Source organism: Galeopterus variegatus, unplaced genomic scaffold, assembly GCF_000696425.1.
Source record: "Galeopterus variegatus unplaced genomic scaffold, G_variegatus-3.0.2 Scaffold5810, whole genome shotgun sequence".
Lineage (NCBI taxonomy): Eukaryota > Metazoa > Chordata > Mammalia > Dermoptera > Cynocephalidae > Galeopterus > Galeopterus variegatus.
Genome location: NW_007731921.1, coordinates 99,308 through 108,536, shown reverse-complemented (window position 1 = coordinate 108,536; position 9,229 = coordinate 99,308). Strand labels below are relative to the sequence as shown.

General features: G+C 41.8%; 1 pseudogene; it reads left to right on the top strand.

Annotated features, from left to right (window-relative positions):
- Window positions 1-1,545, top strand: part of LOC103605432 — a 4,826-nt pseudogene extending 3,281 nt beyond the window's left edge.
- Window positions 1,546-9,229: the final 7,684 nt, after the last annotated feature.

Genomic DNA, 9,229 nt, shown 5'->3' with positions numbered 1-9,229 from the left:
TCAGGATGAAGTTATCCTGTTGAGGTGTTTCATCTTGAAGATATAGTAAAAGAGACAGGCTCATACTGGAGAAAGACTCAGAATGTTGTCAGAAATTTCTGGAGGAAGAAGAAGTAACCATTAATAAAAAAGTATCACAAATACATCCCAGTTCAGACTAGGGCAAATGCTGATTTAAATCCATTTTACCAAGAGTACAGCAGCTGCACTCAGCATGCTACTCTCGACATGAATCCTCATAAAATCAACCTGGATCTCATTTTGGAACTACTTACATATTTAGACCAAAGTCCCCAAATCAGAAATATTGAAGGAGCAGTATTGATCTTTCTACCAGGCCTTGCTCCCATTCAACAGTTGTATCGTCTCTTTCAAATGATAGAAGATTTTATCATGAACCGTATAAAGTGATAGCTTTGCATTCTATTCTTTCAGCTCAAGATCAAGCTGCAGCATTCACACTTCCTCCTCCAGAAGTCAGGAAGATTGTTTGAGCAACAAGTATTGCAGAGACCATATCACTATTCCAGATGTTGTATTTGCATTTGAAACTGGAAGAAGTAAAGAAAAGAAGTACCATGAAAGCAGTCAGATGAGTTCTTTGGTCAAGAGGTTTGTTGGTAAAGCTGGTGCTCTGCAGCGCCAGGGAAGAGCTGGGTGGGTCAGAGATGGCTGCTGCTTCCAAATGTGCTCAAGAGAAAGATTTGAAGGCTTTATGGACTATTCTGTTCCTGAAATCTTGCACGTACCTTTGGAGGAATTTTGTCTTCATATCATGAAATGTAATCTTGGTTCTCCTGAAGATTTCCTCTCCAAAGCTTTAGATCTTCCTCAGCTTCAACTAATCAGTAATGCAATGAATTCACTCCGAAAGCTTGGAGCTTGTGAACCAAATGAACCAAATGAATCCAGTGGGCCAACACCTTGAAGCTTTACCTGTGCATGTCAAGAGTGACAAGATGCTTGTTTTTGGTGCCACAATTGGCTGCCTTGAGCCAGTGACAACACCAGCTGCTGTTATGACACGGAAGTCTCCTTTTACCACACCAATTGATAGAAATTTAGGCTATCATTTTGAAATCATATATTCCCAGAGGAACTTTTGTAACAGAACATCACTATTAACCCTGGAGGGTGTAAAGCAGGAGTTAATAAAGTTGGTTAAGGCAGCAAAATTTTCATCTTCCACAACCTCTACCAACTGGGAAGGAAACAGAGCCTCACAGACTCTCTCTTTCCAAGAAACTGCCCTTCCTAAAGCTGTACTGGCTGCTGGACTGTATGACAATGTGGGGAAGGTAATCTACACAAAGTCAGTGGATATCACACGCTACCGGGCCGGCCCCGGGAACATCTTTCTATTGATGGCTGGATCTATTTTCAGGCCTCTGTAATGACAGCTGTCATTTTCAAACAGCTGAGAGTTCTCACTGATTCTGGGTTTTGTTTTTTTTTTTTTCTTAAAAAAAGCTTGAAAATCCAAAGATGTCCCTTGAAAATGACAAGATTCTACAGATCATTACAGAATTGATAAAAACAGAATAATAGTTCAAACTGAAATTCATGTTCCCTGATAGTTTTAAATGCTTTAAAAGTTAAGATGAAGATATAGTCATGAAATTACGTGAAAATGGACCATCCCATTAAGTATTTCATTACTTAATATACTGGTACTAGCCATTAACTTAAAGGTGGCTGGAAAAAAGCACATACTTTAAATGTGTAATTTTCTAGTTCCTTTTTAGTGATGATTATTCTCAGCGTGTTTGCCACTACATTTACAATAAACTCTTTGATACCATTAAAAAAAAAAAAAAAGGAAAGAAAGAAAAGAAATAAACACAGCATTTCCTGGGATCCCAGAGCAGGCAGTCCAGCCCACAGCCCCAGGCCCTGGGAGATGCAAGCACAGCCCTGAGAGGAGCAGGGTGGACCCCAAACTGGGAGTGATGGTAGGAATTAAGCAGTCCTTTTGAGGGAAATCTGGCGAGCCTCGTGGCATTCTTAGTGGGCCCTGCCCAAGCAAGCTCAGTGTAGTTGGAGAGTCACTTAAAAAGTAAATAGTGTTGAAAAAATTTAAAACTTTAAACAAATGGGCCTAATCCTTTGAAGTGAATCCCTGCCTTTTATGAGATTGGAAAATAAAACTCCGCAAAGAAAAGTAAAAGTCTCCTCTGAGTCCCTTTACCCAAAGGTTAACAATTTTCTGTAATTTTTTTCATAACGTTCTTGTATTTGTTTTTTAAGAAAATCATTTGTGGGGCCGGCCTGGTGGCACACTGCTACAGTGCGCCGCTTGGGAGCGCGGCTGCACTCCTGCCGAGGGTTCGGATCCCACATACAGACCGGTTCCCGCTCACTGGCTGAGTGAGGTGCGGGTGCGGCGCTGAGGGTTGCGATCCCGTTGCCGGTCCCAGTCTGGTACGGGCGCGACACTGAGGGTTGCGATCCGTTGCCGGACACGAAAAAAGACAAAAAGGAAAAAAAAAAAAGAAAATCATTTGTGCTGTACAATGTTCTGTATCATATCACATACAGAGCAACTCCTTATATTTACCTCTGCAAAAGAAAAAAAGAAAGGAAAGGGCAACAATTTAGTGATCATTATTTAATTTTGGACCCAGAGAGCTTTTTTCTCTAGACCTTAATTGTCCCTTGAGAAAAGGTAAGACACTGGTAAACTAGCCAGGGCCCTGCCTGGCTCAGCTGTGTGTCCATGATCATTGCCTTCTGCCCTCAGGTCCCAGGCCTGCCCCTCCCCACCAGAGTCCATGACCCTTCTCCCTCTGACAAGGCCCTCATGGGAAGAGACTTCACGCTGAGAAAGAGAGAAGAATCTGAGAGGGAGACTCCGGGTCTTGTTCTGTTGGGATTGTCCTCCTGAGGACTCACCCACTGTCCACTATTCCTCTTATGGAGTAAAGTGGATTAGTCAGGATGCCTGTATTGCAAGGGACAGAAAATCTCTGAACTGTACCAGCCCAAACCACTGAACTAGTTGATTGGCTTGTGTAACCCAATTTACTGGCTCAATCCAGTAGACAACTGAAGAGCAGGGATAGAACTGAATGTGGGGGGCACTGGAAAAGGGACCTCACAGTCTTTTAAAACTGTCCACCCATAATGTCTAAGTCCCTTTTCATGTGGCCTTGATTCTTCCCTCCAGTAAGAGCCTTTACATCAGCATCTCTGAGCTCACAGCCAGATGTTAGCTACCTGAGAGGAAGAGTCACTTTCTCCCATCTCCAATTAAAAAACCCCCAGGGAATGACCATAACTGATTTGGCAGGAGTCACATTCCCACTTCTGCACCAATCAGCGTGGCTAGAGGAGCAGGCTACTATTTTTCATCTAGCAAGGGCGTATGCCCCCATCCATCCCAGCTCAAGTATCACTTCCTCTGAGACACCTTCCCAAATATTCCTAATTAAGCTTTTATTGCACTCGGTATCTCTCCATTACCACACATGTCTGAACCTCATTTTTACACATCTGTGTGATTATTTGATTAATATCTCTTTTCCCCACTATATACAAACTCCCTGAGGGCAAGTGCTAGGCTGGTTTTGCCTTCCTTGTCTCCACAGCATTCAGCTTGGGATCTGGCACATTGTGGCAGCTCATGGACACTGTGGGTCTAAAAGCATAATGAGAAATATAATAGTGTGGCTGTTTTCAGGCAGGCTACATTTCCCTGTTGACTGGGAAAACAACAAAGTCCCCTGAAAGTCTTTTGGCAACATTCATTCTCCCCAAAACAGGTTTGGTCCTGGTACCTAGACATTTATCAACAAGTATGACTTAAACACCACTATGTGCCAGATACTGTCCTGGGTGCTGGGACACAGCAATGAGCAAAATAGAGAGAAACCCCCTCTTTAGTAGGGGGAGACTGAGAAGAGACAAGGTAAAAATGAGAAGGCAGGGGAAAGGGCTGCACTTTTTAAATGGGTGGAAGGTCTCACAAGAAAGTGACATTTAAGCAAAGGCTTGAAGGAAATGAGAGTGAACCATGCAGCTATCCATGGGAGAAGCATTCCAGGCAGAAAAACTTGCCAGTGCAAAGGCCCTGAGGCAGAAGCATGTCTGGAAGAACAACAAGGGGGCCAATGTGTCTGAAGTGGTGAGACAGAGAAGTCCCTGGTTAAGGCCAGGGAGAAACAGAAGCAAGATCTCCACAGAGATGGGAAGGCCATTGTAAGGACTTTGACTTTGACTCTGAGGAAGTCAGTAAGCCCCTAGAGGGGGGTTTGAGCAAAGGATTGACATGATCTAAATTTTTTTAACAGGATTCCTCTGGCTGCTTTAAGCAATAAGGACAGAAGCAAGGAGACCAGTTAGGAGACAATTGCATAAGCCAGGCTAGAGATGATAATGCTTCAAGCCAACATGTGGTACATACGGTGCAACGTTATCAGGGTTGGACATATTGTGAAGTTGGAGTCAAAAGGATTTGCAGATGAGTTAATGTTGGTACTAAAGGAATAGAGGGTACAAGGATAACTCCAAGGATTTTTTTAGCTGAACAACTTAAATAATGCACATACCATTAATTGAAATAAGCAAGAATACAGGAGGAGCAGGTTTGATGAGGGGTAGGGGGTAAAGGGAATGGCAGGAGATTATCAGAGTTTGGGTTTGGTCAAGCTATGCTTGTAATGCCTCTCAGACACCCAGGAGAAAATATTAAGCCCACTATGCAGGTAGATGAAGGTATCCAGAGATTATGGAAGATAGCATGTGGGAGTCATTAGGCTTAACCATGTGAAAGTGTCAATAGTCAATCATTTTGACCTACAAAATAGTGACTTCTTATGGTTCAACCTATAAATGGCTGTTAAAGCCATAGAATTGGATCCAGAGCTCATCCCCTCCCCCTGGAAGCAGACAAGAGAGCATGCCAAAAATACCACTTCAACATGGGTGGCCCACCACAGACATCACCACAGCCACAGCTGCCACAAAAGGGGCTTGACACCACAGCAGTATCCACAGCCACTGTGCCAGAGGCCCACCAGAGACTTGACTATGTTAACACAAGGAGAGTTACCAGTGGAGACCAGAAAAAGAAGATGATGGCTCTTCCCTCAAAGCCCGCTCCAGAGTAATAGAAGAAGCAACTGCTCTACCAGATGACCAGACATCAATGTAGAGATACTGGAAATACAAAAACCCAAGAAAATATGACACCACCAAAAGAATACAGTAATTCTCAGATACCAGCCCCTCCCTATAGAGTAGGAAATCCTTGAAATGACTAAAAAAAGGAATTCCAAGCAATAATCTTAAGGAAACTCACTGAGATACAAGAAGACTCAGTTAGACAACATAATAAATGAGGGGGAAAAACATCCAGGATAGGAATGAGGAAATTTACAAGGTGATTAATACACTAAAAAGAATGCAGCAGAACTCTTGGAACTGAAAAATCACACAATGAAATAAAAAGACAACCAATAGCTTAAGCAGCAGGCTGGAACAAGCAGAAGAATGAATTTCTGATCTTGAAGATAGTCTTTTTGAAATAACCCAGATGGACCCTCCAAAAAAGGGAAAAAGAATTTTAAAAATGAAGAAAATCTAAGCAAGCTAGCAGATAACCTTAAATGCACAAACATTCAAATCATAAGTGTTCTAGAAGGGAAGGAGAAAGGAAAAGACATGGAAAACCTATTTGACAAAATAATATCAGAAAACTTCCAGGTATTGGAAGAGACATGGACCTTCATGTCAAAGATCCCCAAACAGATTCAACCCAAAAAGATCCTCTCCAAGATACATTATAGGCAAACAGGCAAAGCTTAAAGACAAAGATAGAATCTTAAAAGAAGCAAGAGAAAAGTATCAAGTCCCGTATAAGGGAACCCCTCTCAGACTAACAGCAGACTTCTCAACACAAACTCTGCAGGCCAGAAGACGATGGGATGATATATTCAAAATACTAAAAAACAAACAAACAAACAAAAACTGCCAGCCAAGAATGCTATACCCAGCAAGGCTATCCTTCAGAAATGAAGGGAAAATAGTGTGTTTTCCAGACAAAAACAGTGGGAGTTCACCACCACACAGCCAGCCATACAAGAAATCCTCAAGGAAGTCCTGCATCTTGAATCTGAAAAACAATAATCACTACCATGAATATGCAAGAAAGAACAAAACCCACTGGTAGAACAAAAATCCAGACAAGAAAGAGAAAGAAACTAAATCATGCCACCACAAAAAACCGTGATGACAATGTAATAATTCCCCTGCTTTATTTCTGATTTTAGTAATTTCAGTCTTCTCTCTCTTTTTTCTTTTTAAAGAATCAACTTTTGGTTTTGTTGATTTTCTCTATTGTTTTTTAATTCTCTATTTCATATATTTCTGTTGTCATCTTTGTTATTTCCTACTTATTCTTGCTTTTGGTTTAGTTTACTCTTCTTTTTCTATTTTCTTAAGGTAGAAATTTACATTACTGATTTGGGATTTTTCTTATTTTTAATGCAAGTGTTTACAAGTATAAATTTTCCTCTAAGCACTGCACAAGTCCTGCATCCTAAATTTTTGATATGTTATGCTTTGATTTTTATCTCAAAGTACTCTCTAATTTCCCTGTGATCTTTCTTTTTACCCATTGTCTAATTAGGGGAGTGTTGTTTAATTTCCGCACATTTATGACTTTTCTAAATTTCTTTCTGTTATTGAGGTCAGAGAACATATTTTCTGTGATCTTACCCAACTACCCTGATTTGATCACCATATATTGTACACAAATACTGATAGTCAACTCTGTACCCTGCAAATATGTATAATCAATTATGTTTCAATAAAAAGAATTTTTTTTAAGAAATTGAAAAAAAAAATAAGAATTGGATCCAGTCACCAAGGTTTGGATGTAGGCAAACAGGACATAAGATCCACTGACTGAGCCCTGGCACACTCCATTGTTAAAATTTCAGGAAGATGATGAAAAGCCTGGAAAGACCACTGTGAAAGAATAGTGGGTAGGGGTGGGTGATAGGAAGATCAGGGGAATATGATGTCCTGGAAGCCAAGGGAAGACAGTTTTTCATGAGTTCATGTCTTGGTGTCACCGATAAGTTCCCAATAGGGCTGGAGAGAGAAGTCTTTGCAGATAACAGCAATCAGGTGCAGGTGTTTTGCCAGAAGAAAGGAGGGATAAATGGAATCAAATGCTTTTGAAAATTTGAGGAAAATGAGAACTGAGAATTGATCACTGGTTTTAGCATTGGTCGCTGAGGACCCTAACAACAGATATTAGAATGGATTTAAGAGAAAGTGGCAGAAAGAAATCAGAGACTGTGAGTATAGACAACCATTTACAGAGTTCATCTTTTTTCAGTACCTGAAAGGGTTGCTGTATTTGAATCTCTGAAGACAGATAAGGACTGAAAACGAAATATTTGCAGTCATATTATATTGAATAAAATTCTAATAACTAACTTCCAATTTATTCTCACTGGTAATTAGTGAATCCTTTAGCTAAGGAAATTATTTCTGTGTTGAGCCCATCCAGGACCTGCCGAAACTTGACCCAAGCTGTTCTGATCCCACACTGGTGGGCTGGGAAGGTCGCTTATGGTGTTAATATGTTTAATATCAATTACAAAGAGTTACCAGTCTCTTGGTGTGCAATTGTTCAAAGTTCCAATTTTAAGCACAGTTCTTATTACCTGTATTTCTCAAGAGGGTTGCTGTCTTCAGGAAGCTGGCAAAACACCTGCCTATGGTTGCTATTTTCTGGAAAGACTTCTCTCTCTGGCCCTACTGGGAGCTTATTAATGACACCAAGACATGAACTCAGGTCTTTACACTTCAAGTACCATGTCCTTTACACTAAGCAACACTGGTGCTTTTTTGATCCCTGGTTTGAGATTTTACGGAAAATAGAACCTGCAATTTAATATATATGTTTTCCTATAGATGACTGTATTAGCCCATTTCTGTTGCTTATAACAAAATAAACAGAACTGAGTAATTTATAAGAAAACGAAATTTTTTGCTTACAGTTTCTGAGGCTGGGAAGTCCAAAGTCCAAGGAACACATCTGGTGGTGGTGACAGTGACCCCTCGCAATGCATGAGGGCAGAAGCAGAGAGAGCAGAGAGAGAGAGAGAGACACTCTCCTCTTCTTTTAAAGCCCTCAGAACCATGCCCTTGACCACCATTTTTAATCCATTCACTACAGCGTGGTCCTACAATCTAATCACCTCTTCAAGGTTCCACCTTTCAATTACCATAATAGGACTTACCACCTTCAACAATTAACAGCGGGGATTAAGCCTCAGTGAGGTTGCGGGGTGGGGGGAGGTGGGGATCCAGTCTACAGCATCCTGCCTCTGAGTCCCCCAAACTCATGTCCTTTTCACACACAAACACATTCATTTCATCCTCAAAGTCTTAACTTGTTTCAACTCCAAAGTCCAAAGTTCAAAGTCCCATCTGCGAAATCAAAACAAGTTATCTACTTCCAAGATACAATGGTGGGACAAACATAGGGTACATATTCCCATTCCAAAAGGGAGAAATAGGCCAGAAGAAAGGGATAATATGTCTCAAATGAGTCTGAAACCCAGCAGGGCAGGTGTTAAATCTCAAAACTGGCACATCATGTACCTTGGCCCTATGTTCAATGTCCTCTGCATGCTGGTATGGGGATTGGATCCCCAAGTCCCCAGGTAGCTCTGCTTCCATAACTTTCCTGGTCTCAAGTGATGCTTCACCTTTCACAAGCTGACATTGCATGCTGGTAGCTCTGCAATTCTGGGGTCTCCATGGTGGCCCCACTCTCACAGCTCCACTAGACATGGCACTGACTGGGTTTCTCTGCTGCAACTCAAACCCCACATTTCTACTAGGCATTGCTCTAGCAAAGACTCTGTGCAGTAAATCTGCCCCTGTGACAGATCTCTTCCTGGGCCCCCAGGCTTTTCCATACATTCTTTGAAATCAGGGTGGAGGCTCCCAAGGCTTCCCAGCTCTGGCATTTTGTAAGCCTGCGGACCTAACACCACAGGGACTCTGCCAAGACTTCCGGCTTGTATCTTTCAAACGTGCAGGTCCAGTCATACCTGGGGCTAATTAGCCAAGGCTGGAGCAGCAGGGGTGTGGGAAGCAGCATCCCAAGGTGTTCCTGGGTGGTGAGCCTGTGGATGGAGCCTCAGGCATGTTCCCCCAAGACCATTTTGTCTCCCTAGGTCTTTGTGCCTGAAATGGAAGGGTTGGC